The following is a 17,425-nucleotide window of genomic DNA, read 5'->3' on the forward strand; positions in this document are numbered from 1 at the left end:
CTGTCTTTCTCTTTCATATATGAATACATGGCGGCCTTCTTATAAAGGCTATAAGCCCACTGCTAGTTTATGAGCTTTGACCTGTACAAATAATTAATTTATATCAAACATATCAAATTTACAGAATATGTCCTATGTGTAAATATGTGTATACAGTATGAAACCTTTTTTCTCAATTATCAGGAGTAAGTATTTATCTACTTTTCTAATCTATCTAATGTTGTAAAATGGTTTCACTGTATGTTGATGTGTGCTTCAAATAAAGTGTAATGAGCCATTTTCTATTTTTAATAAGTTTATTTTGTAGTATCACTATCAAAAATCACAATCAACAGATAAATATCTTAAAAATATTAGGATTCTTAAATCTATACTGTATAATGTATTTACTGAAAATGTAAATATACCTTTAGAAGGATTCCACATAGTATTTGAGTGTGGGGTAGGTAAGTGTAGGTTAGTTTGACATAATACAGCTCTATTTGACATAATAAACAATATAATGCAACCCTCCCTGCTTTAGAGATTCCCCTGATGCTATTTTACAAAAAAACATATTGATGCCAGTGGATACGTTTCTTAATGTCAATGGAATGTACACTTTAACTTTGCACCCAGTAATATACTATTCATTACAGCAATATACTTATATATTCTAAGAATTTATAGCAAAGAAAAATCTGTTCACATAAAACATACACACACACACACACACACACACACACACACACACACACACACACACACACACACACACACATCTATCTATCTATCTATCTATCTATCTATCTATCTATCTATCTATCTTGTAAATATTTGATGCCACGTATCATTTCAGGAACTGCTACTTGATATCCTTTGGTATTCAGCTTATTTGCAGTACTTCCTTGTCAACATTTCCCTCCTGTGTAGGCTTGCATCTTGACCAAAACATTTCATCTTTACACTACATCTGTGAGCTTCTATGCACATTTTACAAACGATACAGTGCATGAACAAACAGAATACTCTATGATACTGCCTATGTACTGCACATCTTTATCAAGTACTGACAAGGTAAGGTGCGAATTGCTGAAGTTTGCCCACTGTTAAGGTATTATTCCACAGCAAGTGTATTGCATACTTTCCACCAAAAGCCTCCTATATTCATAATGAAAAAAAAATATTATCATCATGTTTGAGAAAGAATTGCAAGCTTGAAACCCTATCCGGACACAAGACAACGGCTTTTATTACATTATTTGGTCAACCTTCCTGTCAGCAGGATAGAATTGCATAAGACGCAAGTCTAGCAGTTTTAGATCTCTAATCTGCATGACATATATCTGTTTACACTATATCACTAGACATCATAGCACTGCACATATACAGACTTATACATGCAGCGACATCAAAGCAGCCACTGCTTTTAAAATAGCAATAAATGTAACATGAATACAACTAAATACTGCACACGGGATGATTTCATATAGAGACACAGCTGATACAATGGTGATATCTTGCCAGTTACAAATGATTCTGCTTAGGCTGTGACAGTGCTGCTCTGCAGTCCTATCACCTATACTTAAATAATTAAGTGCTGCTCATTTTAACCTTACCTTAGCTGTCTTGCCCTAACTGGTGTCAACGAACTTAGTTGTTTGAGGATGAAAATAAGGAGTTTCTCCCTGCTCACAGCACAGCTGCCCTCATGTCCTCAGAGAGGAAAGAGACTCCAGCACTGTGCAACTCCAAAACCCTCAGCTTGTCTGCCGAGCTGCTGCAGCTCATTGGGGCTGCTCCGATTGGTTACTGATCACTGCCCTGCCTCCTTCTTCTCCTCCTCCCTTCTGCTTTCTTAGCAGTCTTTCTTCTTTGCTTTTATTTCCTTTTATGCTTGTTCTCCCAATACACTATTTCTTTCCCTTGGCGTTGTGTAGATTTGGGATTTACAGGCACAGTGCATCCCGTGTTACCGCACACATCCTCCTCTCAGTCTGGGATATGCAGCAAGCGCAGATGCGTCGCTGTCCAGCATTTCTGGAGGGCAGGAGTACCTATGCAGAAGGCGCAGATGCGTCGCTGTCCAGCATTTCAGGAGGGCATTCCAGGTCCTAAGGAATGACAGCAGAGCTCACTGATAATTGGGAGTGGGCTGGAAGGGGGCAGCTGTCGGAGGTGTACGAGTGTGCGAAGATGCAAGGAGGTGGAGGCACATGTGTGACAAGATGCTAATATGTTGTTAGATTCTCCCTGTTCATCACGGACTGCTGAATATCCAGCTGCTAGCTCATCCATCAGTCCCCTGCCGTCCCATACTGCACGGAAGATTGGGGCTGAGAAATGTCCTTTTTACCCTTCGACCCTGAATTGATGGACTGCTTGCAGCAAGTGCCGTACTTTATAAATCGCTTTCCAATAAAAACCATTCTGAAAAAACAAGGTGTGCTAACGTAATGGCACAGCTAATTAAGTGTCACGTTGCAGACAGTGTTATTTACCCAGCATGCTCACATTAATCGGCTAGGTAATGAGAAATATTGTACAGTATTTCCTTTATCATTGCAAATATAATTACATAAATTAGCAATGTGTTTGTCTACACTATCCAGCATGCAATGTACGTTTTACCTGATGTGTATGTGCGTGTTATCTTTTATTAGGTTTGCATTTTAGCACTACTTATTTCCACAACTAACTACTAGATCTTTGGTGACCATTTTAGCTTACACTTTTGTAGGATATACTTAGGTCGTGAGCCTGAAAATGTAATGGGCACTGATGTTTTCATCTTTACTAAATACATATTGTATTCCATGCCCATCTAATCAAGAAATGCAGCAGGGACTAAAAACATATATATATATATATATATATATATATATATATACACATAGCAATCAATAATGGACAGTATACACATACATATTCATGCTGAGATCAGTATATATGGAACATTAAAAGTTGCAGTAGTGCCCATAAATATTGAATTGTTGTATAGTATTTTTCTTTTCTGCCATATGTCATGTATGGCTGTTTGCAGCATAAACTAGTCTTTCAGTATATTGATACTTTATAATGCTGCTGTTAGTTTTCCATTGCAAATTTACTTGCAACTTTCATGTATATTCTGTTTATACATTCTTGTATTATATTTTCAATGTGTTTTGATTGCAAAATATATTACATAACTCATTTTGTGTTATTTTAAGGTTGTTTTAATAGTCACATCACTTCCATTTGATATATAAATAAGCACAGCTGGATGATTTGCAAGTTTGTCAGTAATACAAAGAAAACCATTGTTTTCAGGTATTTTCTAAACAATGGGCATCTGGATTGTAAATACTGTAGCAAATTAAGACCTTCCACCAGATCAGAAGCATGTGGAACTGCTGTAGGCAAAGCATGGGGATCGAGGTCAGGCAGTAAATCAGCTATTAACAGTAATGGATGGTCATCCAGTAAAATAAAGAGATCAAAGGTAAGAGCTAATATTAGAGTAATATTATTTTAGACAAATGTTTAAGGAGTTACATTGAGAAAATATTATAGAGTATGATGAGTTAAAATACAAGGCAGGGTAGAAACAGAGAACATACTTTATCATTTCACCCATGCATACAGTACCTGTGTCATGGAGTTTCCAATTCATGGTGGCCAATAGAGCTTTTATGTCGTTGTATAGTGACATATTCTGATTTGTATATACTGTACACAGTTCCTGTTATAGATGAACATATTACTGTTTCAAAAATGTAATTTCTGTAAAAAAAAAAAAAAGATTCCTACATACAGTTAATAGGGATTGTTGGATGACAGTGACAATATATACATATATATATATATATATATATATATATATATGTTTTAAATGAATAATACAATTCCATAAATCTGTTCCACCAGATTGTGAGCAGGTATTGTATACTAATGACTGTTGCTGCACAGGAGGAGAGTCCATCATTTCAAGGTCAAAATATCTGTCATTTTGGGTGGCTTACTAGGACACCGGACAGTCCTTGGTCTTTGTTTTTATATTCTGAATGTTGCCATGTACTCCTTCTTAACTGCACTCACTCAGATGATATCACTAAGATATAGGATAAGGGATATATATATATATATATATATATATATATAACAAGCAAGAATAGATGAATTGCTATACTACTGATCATGAGAACTGCATATTATAAAGCAAATGTTTACAGGATTTTTTATTTATGATGAGAACTATATATATATAAGAAGGGGTACACAACCCATCCACATTCTCCAATATGTCCCACAGACTTTCCCACAACTGTCAGCAGGTGATCAGACCACCAGACATATCAAGATTTTAACAAAAATAATCTGCACAACTCTTACCAAACTGCTGTCTCCAGTGTGCAAATAGTCTTCAATAGACTCTTCATGTTTGTTCATGCTGCTACCACATCCACAATGGAGGGAACTGCTAAAATACATTAAAAAAAGATGTAAAAGTCCGTCATGCTCCTCAAACCTTCCCACATGCTTGTTTCATGACCCTCACATTTACTTACATGCCTATCATACCCCTTCATATGTCGAACAGTCATTCTAAATTGCCCATCAGACCGTACCACAGGCTGCTTACATTCCACGAGATCCCCCTAAATACCCCTCACATGCTATTAGACATCCCCACATGCTCCTTACAAATCCTTAAGTCATTTCTGCAGGCCTCTTACATGCCACCAGACACTCCCAAATGCCCATTATATGCCAATAGACTTCCCCAAATGTCTCTTACATGCAATCAAAACTCCCCACACATGTCTTTTACATACCATCAAAACTCATATGCCTTTTAAATGCCATCAAACCTTCCCACATGGCCCTTACATGTACATGAGACATCCCATAACACGTACATGTCCATCAGACATCCTCACGTGACTTATATGCTATCAAGTTAACACCAAATACCATCAGACCTCAATATCAAACCCACTTCAAATGCTATCAGACACCCACTAGACCACCACACAGATCAATATTTTCACAAAAATAATCTGCTCTACTCTTATCACACTGCTATGTCTAGTGTGCAAATAATCTTCCAAAGACCTGTTCATTCATGCTGCTACCACATCCACAATGGAGATAACTGCTAAATACATTAAAAAGTTGTAAAAGTCCATCATACCCCTCAAATCTCCACACAAGCTTTTTTCTTGACTCTTACATTTACTTACATGTCATTCAGACCCTTTCACATGTCCATCAGTCCTTCCAAATTGCACATCAAACCTCACCACAGGCTGGGTACATGCCATGAGATCCCCCTACATGCCGTTTATATGCTATTAGACATCCCCACATGCTCCTCACAAGTCCAAAGACATTCGTACATGCCCTTTAGATGCAACCAGACATCCCCAAATGTCCATTACATGCCAAAGACCTCCTCACATTGATCTTACATGCCATCAATCCTCACAAGCCCTATAAGTGCCATCAAATGTTCCCTGATGACCCTTACCTATCTATCAGCCATCCCATAAAACTTAATTGTCTTTCAATTATCATCACATGACTTACATGCCATTAAGCTACTGCCAATACCATCAGACCTCAACTTGCCATTAGAACCCCTCCACTTTTCACCAGACCTCTGTCATATTCAATTATATCCCCTCCATACATCATCAGAACCCATTCACATGTTTCTCGACCCCATCTACTTACCACAAAACCCTTTCCACATGCCATCAGATTCCCTTCAAATGCCATCAAACCCACTCAAATGCTATCAGACACCCTCCTTATGCCATCAATCCCCCTCTGCATACCATCAGAACCCCACCTGTTTATTGTCATACCTTCCAAAATTAAGGTTTTTATAAGAGTTACAAGGATATCAAAAAGGTCCATGGGCTCTCCAGCTGTTTGCAAAGAAGCAGGAAACTGCTAATGAGCTCACTTACATGAAGCTGCTAATCTATAAGAATCATAAAGCATGTGATCATCTCATCCAATCATAGCTCAACACATGCTCCTCTGACAATTGGTGCCCAGTCTCAAAGGAATTGCTCAATATGTGTACCAGTTAATGCAGCAGCACTATATACCCCATATACAGACATGTAATTGCTAGTGGTAGCCGTCAGCCACCACACTGGCACCCAAGCTCTAGCACCCATCCAGCTCCACCTAGCTGAATCCTATATATATATATATATATATATATATATATATAGTAATCCAACAGACTGATACTCATCCAAAGTATATATAAAAACTTTCTTTGGTGCCCTCCCTGGGTAAACAACCCACTCTGTGTGTACAGATAAGAATAATGGCAGCACTCACAGGACTTGAAATCACTGGAAAACTAGGTCAGTATAACTCCAAATTTTTAATCAGGGAAAAACTACATACACTTATTTTAATGAATTATAAATATATATACTGTGCAAAAGTGTTAGGCAAGTGTGGAAATAGATGCAAAGTAAAAAATAATTTGAAAAATAGTTTATTTTTAACAATTTACAAAATGTAAAGTGAATCATATATATATATATATATATATATATATATATATATACACTATATATATATATATATATATATATATATACACATACAAAAAACAGAAAACCCGGCACTCACAGATTGGGGATGAAAATAAATACTTGCTAGGGTGCCTTTCCGGAGGTGCAAGACACTACCTCTATGTAGAAAGTAGAGACAGGATGGCACTCCATAGACTGAAAGTATGCAGGTTAAAATGGTCCTTTACTGATGTGTATGCTCATATTGCTGTCCCTGAGGAAGGGGGAAACCCCGAAATGTCATTAAAGGACCATTTTAACCTGCATACTTTCAGTCTATGGAGTGCCATCCTGTCTCTACTTTCTACATATATATATATATATATATATATATATATATATATATATATATAAAAATCAATTGAGAGGCACTCTGGAGACTTTTCAACAGTAAGTAAAAAATGTCCTTTAATCCTACGTTTCGGGTGTTACCCCATTGTCAGCAACAAGCAGTATGAGCATACACATAAAACAGCATACTTAAATACCCCCACCATTATCACATTATCACCATAGTTGCTCTCAGCTGTAGGACACATGCCGATGAGACTCCAGAAGGCGTGGCCAGCCAGCACATTGCCACCTGGTGACATCATCAGCCCTCGCCCAGTCACATGAGAACAACACCCGGTTGCTATGCAAACAGCAACACAATTATATAAACAATGTAATAGCAATATGACAAACATAATTATATTAAAAAATTACATTAAAAAATGCACTGATTGCCTCCATTACACCCCATGCTCATGGCTGCAACTGGAACCAATATTTGTAGTAATATGGACCTCAAACGGAAGTGTCAATACCAAATAGTAAAACAAGTATATTCCTCCAATAATTAAACAATAAACAAAGCAAATAGACAATACAAGCAATACAACAAAAAAAACTATGCACAATATCTTACTAAACCACACACAAATCTATAACACTACACACCACCATACATGTATCAATGTTGTCAAATTATAATCATTACCTGTTAATTATATTTTAATTTATTTATATCTGCAATGTATAGTGTTATAAAAGAAGAAGTAAAAAAAGAAGGTCCAGATCATAACCCCAAAACAAAGTGATAACAACTCATGTGATAACTGTAGTGTTTACAAAAAGGTTTGTAACATCAGAGATTCATTTAAACTGTGTAAATCCACCTTGATTCTTTCTGGAGCAGACGCCTGCCTCTATCACCACCACGTATTGCAGCTGGCACATGATCGATAATGATAGCCCTCAAATTGGCCACCCCATGCCTTGCCTGCAAGAAGTGCATGGCTACTCGCTGATCACTGTGGCCCAATTTAGTAGCCTGCCTAATAGCACTTCTATGCATGTCAACCTTTCTTTAAATTTCCTCTCTGTCTTGCCCATGTAGTTCAACCCACAAGGGCAAAATAGGAGGTAAACTACATAAGTCATTGTGCATGTTAATGCATGGCAGATTTTATATTTTTTGCCTGTATGGGGATGTACGAAAGTGTCACCCACCATAAGGGATTGAGACATCACACAACTCAAACAGTGAAAACACCCCATGCATTGGCTCAGAAAGTTTGTTGGATTAACCTTATCCATACCAGTGATGTCCAGTTTAACCAATCTATACTTCAAGTTTCTACCCCTCGTGTGGCATGGCATCAATCTGGAGCCATGTAGAATAGGAAGTTCCTTATCAGAATTCACAATAGGCCACCAACCCTTAGCTTTTCTATTAATCCTACCACTGCTGATGGTGTACCTATTCACCCAAGGGACTATTTGTTCAGAATTTTTAGTTTTCTACTTAAATATCTATGTAGTCTCTCTCGGGATATTCAATAGCTTTCTTTTTAGACATTCTAATTTATACCTATTATACCCGCGGGCAACACATTTTTCTAGCATGGATTGTATTGCTGGCTTAACCTGTGCAGGATCAGAAATGATCCAGCAAACTCTTAAAAACTGTGAATAGGGCAGACCCGTAATGGAGCTGGGTGAAAATCTTTACATTTCAACAGGGTATTCCTGTCAGTGCTTTTTGAAAATAATGTAATTATTCGATCATCCCGGCAGGTGATGTTTACATCAAGAAATTTGATACTTTCATGACTTATGTTGTAAGTCAATTTCGCAACACTGGAAGAGCAGTTGTGTTGGTCCAACAAGGTACAAAGACCAACCTCAGAACCCTGCCAAACAATAAGCAGGTCATCTATAAATCTATAGTACAAGATAACCTCTTTGATCAAACCTCCCCCATCGCACATCCCACCTTCTACAAATAGAACTTTGCTCTAATGTAAGCCACAATAATTTTCTAAAAAAATTCCACTGGTGGACCTGTATAGAAAGGATTATCGGTGATTAACCTTCTTTCTGCCTCCACACCTGCACCATGAGGGATACAGATGTAGAAGCTGGTCACATCAGCACTACACAAATGTAAATCAATGGACCTACAGACTCCAGTGTCACCAACAGGGTAGTAGTGTCCTTCAAATATGAAGGCTTCTGTTGGATACAGGGATTCAATTTAGTATCAAGATACACTGATGTAGGCTGGTAAAGCGATCCCCGAGCTGATATAATTGGATGTCCTGGTGGTTCCACTAGACACTTGTGTATCTTCGGTAAAGTGTAGTATAACAGCACCATGGGGTGTACTATGGTCAGGGCCTTCTGTAATTCCTGTGGGATAATGTGCTGCTGGACTGCTTAGGGCTATCATTATCGATCATATGCCAGCCTCGAGACGGGGTGGTGATAGGGGCAGGCATCTGCTCCAGAAAGAATCGAGGTGGATTTACACCTTCTGCACACTGGCCCCCAGGGATGTAAATGAATCCCTGGGGATACAATGTTTTTTGTAAACACTACAGTTATCACTAGCGTTGTTATAACTTTGTTATGGGGTTATGAGCTGCACCTACTTTTTTTCTTTTATAACACTATATGTTGCAGATATAAATAAATTAACATATAATTAACAGGTAATGATTATAATTTGACAAAATTGATACATGTATAGTGGTGTGTAGTGTTATAGGTTCATTTTATGGCAGTGTGTGGTTTAGACAGACATTGTGCATATTGTTTATTTTGCTGTATTGTTTGTATTGTCTATTTGCTTTTTTTATTGTCTAATTATTGGAGGAATATACATGTTTTACTACTTGGTATTGATACTTCCATTTGAGGTCCATATAGCAACAAATATTGGTTCCTGTTGCAGCCATGAGTATGGGGTGTAATAGAGGCGATCAGAGCATTTTTTAATGTAACTTTTTAATAGAATTATGTGTATCATATTGCTATTACATTGTTTATTTAATTGTGTTGCTGGTTGTTTAGCAACCGGGTGTTGTTCTCATGTGACTGGGCGAGGGCTGATGATGTCACCAGGCAGCAACTTGCTGGCTGGCCATGCTTCCTGGAGTCTTGCCGGCAGGTGTCCTTCAGGTGAGAGCAACTATGGTGCTAATGTGATATTGGGGTTGGTATTTTCTGTAATTATGTTGTTTTATGTGTATGATCATTCTGCTTGTCCCTGACGATGGGGTAACACCCGAAACGTAGGAATAAACAATGTGGTTTTTTTTACTTACTGTTGAAAAGTCTCCAAAGTGCCTCTCAATTGAATTTTCTACATGTGGCTGTAATTTACAATCTTGGAGTGCACCAGAGCGTTTGCTGTACATTACATGGAGTGCCGGGTTTTCTGGATTTCTATATATATAAAGTTCTTGAGGCCAAAAGCACACTCCAATTAGTCCTTCAAATGGGCAGAGTGCACGGCACATCTAAAGTTTCAGAAAAAAAATAAAATTAGCCAGTACATCCTTTTGCAAAGGTGTCAAAACAGCATTTTATTAATGAATTTATAAATAGTCCATCATATCAATAGATACAAAAAGGAAGTCGAGGCATACAGGGATAGCCATATTTGAATATGACATTTGAGAGTGATACACAATAATCCAAGCATATGTAAGCTTAGTGGTATACTCATAGTAATGTAGTCATGGGCCCCCGAATTTCCTGAAAGCCTGACAGCAGCCATTTTGGTGTTAGACATACACTTTTCTCATGAGCCAGCCGGACTGGACCATCTATTCTAGCAGATCTATTACCAGAGTATTTGCACATGCGGCGGTGATGCCGTACATGCACATAACATCGGCTTCTAGGAATGGCATTGGCTGCAGCCCCTAAAAGCTTTGTAGGACTGCCCGAAAGCAAGAGCAGTGGCTTCCCCTGGTAACCGCTCTCTTCTAATCGCAACCCGGACTGGCATTCCTATGGGGAGGAGACACCTCCCCCTGGTGCTGCCTGTCCTGTGTGTAACTGGCAGGTAGCGCTTACAATCACAGTCAAAACCAGGGGTGGGTTGGGACACCGGGACAGCAGGAAAGTTCCCACTGGGCCAGTCCCATCTTCTCTGCCTGGCCGCCTGACGCAGCCAAGCCGGTCAGCGCAGATTCCTATGACTGCAGGGCCAGCCGCCACATTATCAGTACAGTCCTGGCTCCTGTGTTCCCTCCCTCGGCCCCCGCCGGCTGTCCACCTCCACTTTGAGTTAGTGGAGGTACTAGTGCTCTGGCGCGGGTGCCGAGTTTGACAGGGGGATCTGTCCTGTCTGAAATACTGTAGTACAATTTTTATCAGACCACCGGAGATCGTAGCAGAAGGAACAGGTATGCATGCAAACCTCCCCTCTTCCCTCCTCGAATCAGAATACACACACTTATCACATTTCTTTGGCTGAAATATTAACTTATCTTCCTCCTCCTATGCTGACAATTGAGTGCTAATCTTACTCTCCCCCAGGCAGGTCAGTTGCAGGCTGCAGCTCAGTGGCTGAGCTTTTGCTGCTAAAGGAAGGTTTGTCTCCTGTTTCATGAAGCTTCTTGCACCTGATACTGGTCCAAAATGTGCATTTCAGTGTGTCTCCACCACTAGTGAGTGTCATATGTCAGTGTGTGTCTAGATAACTATAATAATAATATAGTGTATTATTATTAATACTCTGGATCATGTTGGATCATGTGCCATCAGAAATTCTCTTTAACTAATTGTATACTGCAGATCACAATGCCATGTGATCTGCATTACATTAATAGCTACCTGGTGTACTGACAGTGTGCCCTATCAATATACAATAATTTTCTGAACTTGTAGCTGATATTGACCTGGGTCACATTTTCTGCATTGTATTCCTTTTTTTTATCTTCATTTATTTTATGCAATTTTGTGTGTGTGATTTAACATATTTTACAATGTCACAGGGGTGTATCTATAATGGCTACAGTGTGTGCAGTGCACACGGGTACCTGGGTCCATGGGGGTCCACACCGCACACCCTGCACCCATATTATTAATATTTCTGTTTGTAGTCCCGAGTCAGCTGTAGCAGTGCTGCCTAAAACCCCTGGAAAATGGCTGCCATGGCCATTTTACCAGCATTTTGTGCATATGCAGTAGGGAAATCTGGGATAATGGTTGCCACACAATTTTCCCGGTGACCTGCGCATGCGCAGTAGAGTCTGGGCACAGACTAGTTCCCACAGTTTACAGCTACACTTAGTGTGCTGCCAGATGCTGGGAAGAGAGGAGGGGGTCCCGGACGGGTAATGCACGCAGGCCCCCTCCTCACTTAATGTGCCCCTGCTCAACTGTCTCACTATAAAATGTAAATTGTCTTGTATTACTCCCCATACTGTTTAAAATTAAAAGAGTTGTGGCACCGCATGTAGATCAAACATTTTAAGTGTACTTTATTTTTATATATACCACATAGCTGTATAATTTTGATTTAATATAAAATATAAGTACAGTTATAGATGCAAAAGGTACCATGCTAGCTTGTTTGTATGTATGTGTTTTTAAATAAATCTAGCATGTTCTACCAGTCATTTGCTGGGTCGCTATTTGCTATCGCTTTCCTCCTGTGTAAATCCTTGCCTTACCCAAAATCTCTCTATATCTGCCCTTGCCCCTTTCTCTCCCCTGTCTCTCTGCCCCCCCTTTCTGTCTATCCCCCATTCTCTGTGTCTCTCTTTCACTCTTCCCTGATTCTGTTGCCCTTCTCTATTTTTGATCCTTCTTTCCCCTGGGACATATTACCTCACAGCCCTATATCACAGACATAAAGCCACTTGCCCATCTCCATAACCGCTCCTCTTCCATGGCCTCACATACTTTGGCCTCTTGTTCTTGGTTGACACTTTCTGGTCAGGGCTTTTGGGTTGCCATCCCAGCAGGGCACCACCAGCCAGGCCCTGTTGAGACCCACTGTTGCCTTAGTACAGCTATACAGGGAGCTCATGGGTCCCAGCCTTCTCCAACCCTTGCTTCTGCTGTTGGAGTTTAGACAGGATTTATGCTCGGGGTCCTCCAGAGTGTTCAGGGCTTGTAGTGGCATCCAACTTTTCTCCTGTGATAGGGCATGCACAAAGCATGGTTGCAGCATCTATAGACACTGGCAATGGGCATCAAAGTCCTTGCATATTTCAATGTACACCAGTGAAAGGCATTGTAGTGGCATTAGCCTAAAACATACTTGCCGACATTCAGCTCCCTCCTGGAAGGAGGGAGCTGAATTCCTGCATACTGTGAGGGGCATAGCCAGACACTGATACTGGATTGGGGGTGGAACCAGGGGCTGGGGCTGCATGATTGTGTCATCATGGCCCCACCCCCTTTTTACAATGCCAAAATTAAAGGCATTGTGAAGCAGGGGACAGGGCCGAGATGACTCAATTCAGAGCGAATCACGCCATCACCCCCTGCCGCTGCGGGGATTTCTATTAGTGGACGGGGCAGGTGGCAGCCGGGAGGCTTGCCTGCCTTTCCATGGGGTCAGGAGTGGCACAAGATATTCGGGAGGCTACCGACCAAATCAGGGGGGTAGTCAAGTCTGGCCTAAAGTCACAGACTCAACTGCAGCAAAAGACGAAAGAAAAGATGCAACTGAATCCAATTCAAAATCAGGTCTCATAAGAAGGTATTCCACCCCCTTGACAGATGCTACCCCCACAACAGACTCCGCCTCATTAGGGCTGCTTCCATGAATTTCCCGGGCTGGTTTTCCATCCCAATCTGCCCCTGGTCGAAACCCAGTAACAGTGTAGACAGTGAAGTCATGAACGGCAACTGGCTTACTGAGGTGGCAAATTTTACTGGGGGACTGCAACTCCAGTTGCAAATAATTGCTCAACTGGGCAAATATTGGCACTACACTTACCTCTAATCAGGCCCTGAATATAGTAAAGATTTTGGCATACAAACAACCAATATTACTGTTAATTTTCCCTGCATAGTGACTAATGTGTAAACTGCACTTGATCATTTCCCTCTGCATGGGTGCATTTCATTTTCACAAGTTGATTCAATGGAATGTTTGATAGACCAAATATAATATAGTCTGCATTCAAGGGCCAATAATTAGTACAAGTGCAAGGTTCATTATTTTTATCCTCTTCCATCGATATTTCTGCTTCATTCCCCAGAGTGCAAACAAAGCACATTTAATGAATTACATAAATGTCATACTGTATGCATTTTACAGTATTTTTTTTTTGGCATCTCAGTCATGACAGGTGTCATGTGCTACTGTATATGGCTTATGGATAATCAGTAAGTGAGGAAACTTTGAGGAAATGGCAAATTATACAGTAGAGCAAGTGAAAGTGTACTTTACAGTAGCCTGGACCATACCCACTGATGGGGGAAAAATGTCCTTCCCATTTTGGGCTAGAGCAGCATGTGCTGTGATAAGAATATGTCCCAATATATATATATATATAATATATATAATCTGTTCTGTTTAGGAAGTAATGAGGTACAGTATAAAGATGAAACTTTGATTTTTTGGGAGTGGGAGTGAAGTCACAATGGAGGATCTTATCAGCTAATGTGAAGACCTCTGCCCAAAAGGGACTTATAATAGGACACATCCAGAAAATTTAATAAATATGGCCCTATTTGTGTAATTCATCCAACACAAGTTATCCTGAGTGTGCCACATCGTATCAGGTCTCTCTAGGGTGCTATAAAGACATGTAGCTTAACCGTCATTTCACAATGATTGTTGTATCTAAACATTCTGTTGTTGGTAGTGTACTGTATATGAGTATACTGTATATTGTGCTACAGAAAGTGACCGCTGAAATTCCATCTCCCATTTGAGTGTCATAGGGTCAGTGGTTAAGGCAGGGAGTAGATAGTCCCAGAAATAAATACCACCCCTTCCAATAGTAGTAGTAAGTTGAGATAGAATTGGACTTGGTATTGTCCAAATAGAGCCAGGCAGCCTAGTCCAATCTGTGTGCCAGTGTTGAATTTGATAATATTTAAGCAGTTAATTTTAGGGAGTGAGTACAAGTCACATACACAGTGAAAGGAGTGAATCAGTCAGTGGATAGTAAGTGGTACTAGTGTGTTATGCCACTGGAGATGCAGGTTTTCAAGTGAACAAGAGAGAGCACTTGGCAAGAGCCTTCATGGATAGTGAGCGGGTAGGCAGGGTAAGGTCATCAGGATAATCTACATCAACCCAAATTTTAAAACCTGATGCAGCTGAGTCTCTCAATTGAGTCAAAATGGATAAGATAATACTAGAGATAGGGCAGGGCTACATTCCACTTCTACTTAAGGAGCATCATATGGGAGTATGCAATCTTGAGGATTTTTTATTCCATCATATGATGACATAATATATTGGAGTTGGTCTAAATACTTTTTAAGCAGTGACAATTTAATTGCGTGGATATATTCATAAGCTTGGTGAGCATCAACATTTTAAAAGCAATGTCCCAACCAGAAAACCTCATTGGAGTAGCTACAATACAGCCATGCCAGACTGGACAGCTGCAAAACCAATTGGGGGATATTGGCTTCAAACTCTTCAGAAAAGGAAGATGGGATCTGTATACCTAGTTAGGGGATGGAGCCAGATTTCCACGTATACTGTGTTGGGATAATAATCTAGTTAAAGTTTCATTAGGAACATTTATCAGGAGAACTATTTAATTTATAAAGGGAGGCACAGCTCTTCTGGTCTAGCAACCAATGCAGGTGAGACAATGATGCCTCCAGGTTGCAGACAAACATCAAAATGTATTCAGTGAAGTGATATAGTTTATGTGCATTTTATCCAATCCATATTCCATAGAAATCCCTTAAGGAACTCAATTACTTGATGTAGCCTGTGTTTTTATTGATAATACAAGATAATGTAGGAGAGGAGCCACCCCTTCACCTTTTGCTATGGGAAAAAAAACATTGCTGAATTCTCCTGTGGACAGCAACAAAGAGTGCACTAGCTTAAAATAAATATCTGATCATGAAAATGAAGCTAAGAAATTTCTCATGTACAGCCAGTGTAAGTATTCTGATTAAAAAAAATCAGAATCTAGTAAAAGCAAAACAAGTTCATCATGGTGTTAGGAATCATTTCTATTAGATTCAGAAGAAGATGGCGGTTAGTGACTTCTGCAATTGGCTCTCAATTATATATATATATATATAGATCGTGGTCCGGCACCCCCTCTTTTTCTGTTACTTAGTCGGGTGCTTTCACAATGTAGATAAATATAGTTGTCTTAGGTGTGGCACTCTGGGCAATCAATTCGACTCCTCAAAGCATCTGGTAGGTCAACATTTCAATGCTATCATAACATTTTCATCAGGACATAAAATCAAAACATGAAGTAGCTTACCTTTAAGCCTGACATCACCCAATGAAGGCGTGCACTACAGTGGGGAAGGACTGCACACCCGGCCGGTGGCACATACCACTGACATCATCTACAGGTCATTAAGAGGAGCCAGAGATAACAGCAGAACACCCAATCACCATATTACTAATACACCACAATAGCGACAACCACCCTAGAGAAGGAATAGTACACTATTAGAATGTGACAAACATCTATTACTACTGCCTAACAGACATACAATCAGACTATTTGGGGCATAATCACAGAATCATGTCCCTGCACTATATAGCATCTTTATCGCCCTCATATAGGTATTTCAACACTAATATTGTGTGGCCTGCTCCTACAAGAATAGGGGATGAAGAAAAATGAAACCCCCTAAATAACTCAAATAAAGAAATTGACCACACCAAAGGTCAAAAGTACAAGTTACATAAAACATTGCAAGCCATGGTGCTCATTGAGCCTCTTGGGTGCAAGGGTCCCCAAACAATGTATCCACCTGGCCTTGCACTGTATACATTTTAGTGAGCGATTGCCTCCCTTTATGGACACAGGGATATGGTCAATCATATGGTAGCCTAATGATGCCAGTGTATGTGGTATTGTGGGAAAATGCCTAGTGACAGGTTGGTCGCTTTTATCCTTATTAAGGACTGTATGAATCGAGAAAGGTTGTGCTGCCATCCTCTCTTTAAAAGGTCTTTCAGTCTTCCCACTATAGGATAAACCATATGGGGGTATATGTAAAATGGGCTGTGTTAAGTGTACTTATGTGACCTACTACTACTTAATAGCTGGTGATGTCTTTTTCCACCCCCTCTCTGGTGAAAAATATAACATCAGGCACACTCTGACTTGTAATACACCTTTTGTGGTTTATCAGATTGTGTGCCCATATGGTTTATCCTATAGTGGGAAGACTGAAAGACCTTTTAAAGAGAGGATGGCAGCACAACCTTTCTCGATTCATACAGTCCTTAATAAGGATAAAAGCGACCAACCTGTCACTAGGCATTTTGCCACAATACCACATACATTGGCATCATTACACTATTATATGATTGACCATATCCCTGTGTCCATAAGGGGAGGCAATCACTCAATAAAATTGATACAGTGTGAGGCCAGGTGGATACATTGTTTGGGGACCCT

General features: G+C 39.8%; 1 protein-coding gene across 1 annotated transcript in view; it reads right to left on the reverse strand.

The window, feature by feature from the left end:
- Window positions 1-1,662, reverse strand: part of CDH18 (cadherin 18) — an 810,171-nt gene extending 808,509 nt beyond the window's left edge. Inside the window, exon 1 of the mRNA XM_088468265.1 lies at window positions 1,599-1,662. The gene's annotated coding sequence lies outside the window, so the exon portion shown is untranslated. The remainder of the gene's footprint in view (window positions 1-1,598) is intronic.
- Window positions 1,663-17,425: the final 15,763 nt, after the last annotated feature.

Source organism: Taudactylus pleione, unplaced genomic scaffold, assembly GCF_031769625.1.
Source record: "Taudactylus pleione unplaced genomic scaffold, aTauple2 ptg000083l, whole genome shotgun sequence".
Classification (NCBI taxonomy): domain Eukaryota; kingdom Metazoa; phylum Chordata; class Amphibia; order Anura; family Myobatrachidae; genus Taudactylus; species Taudactylus pleione.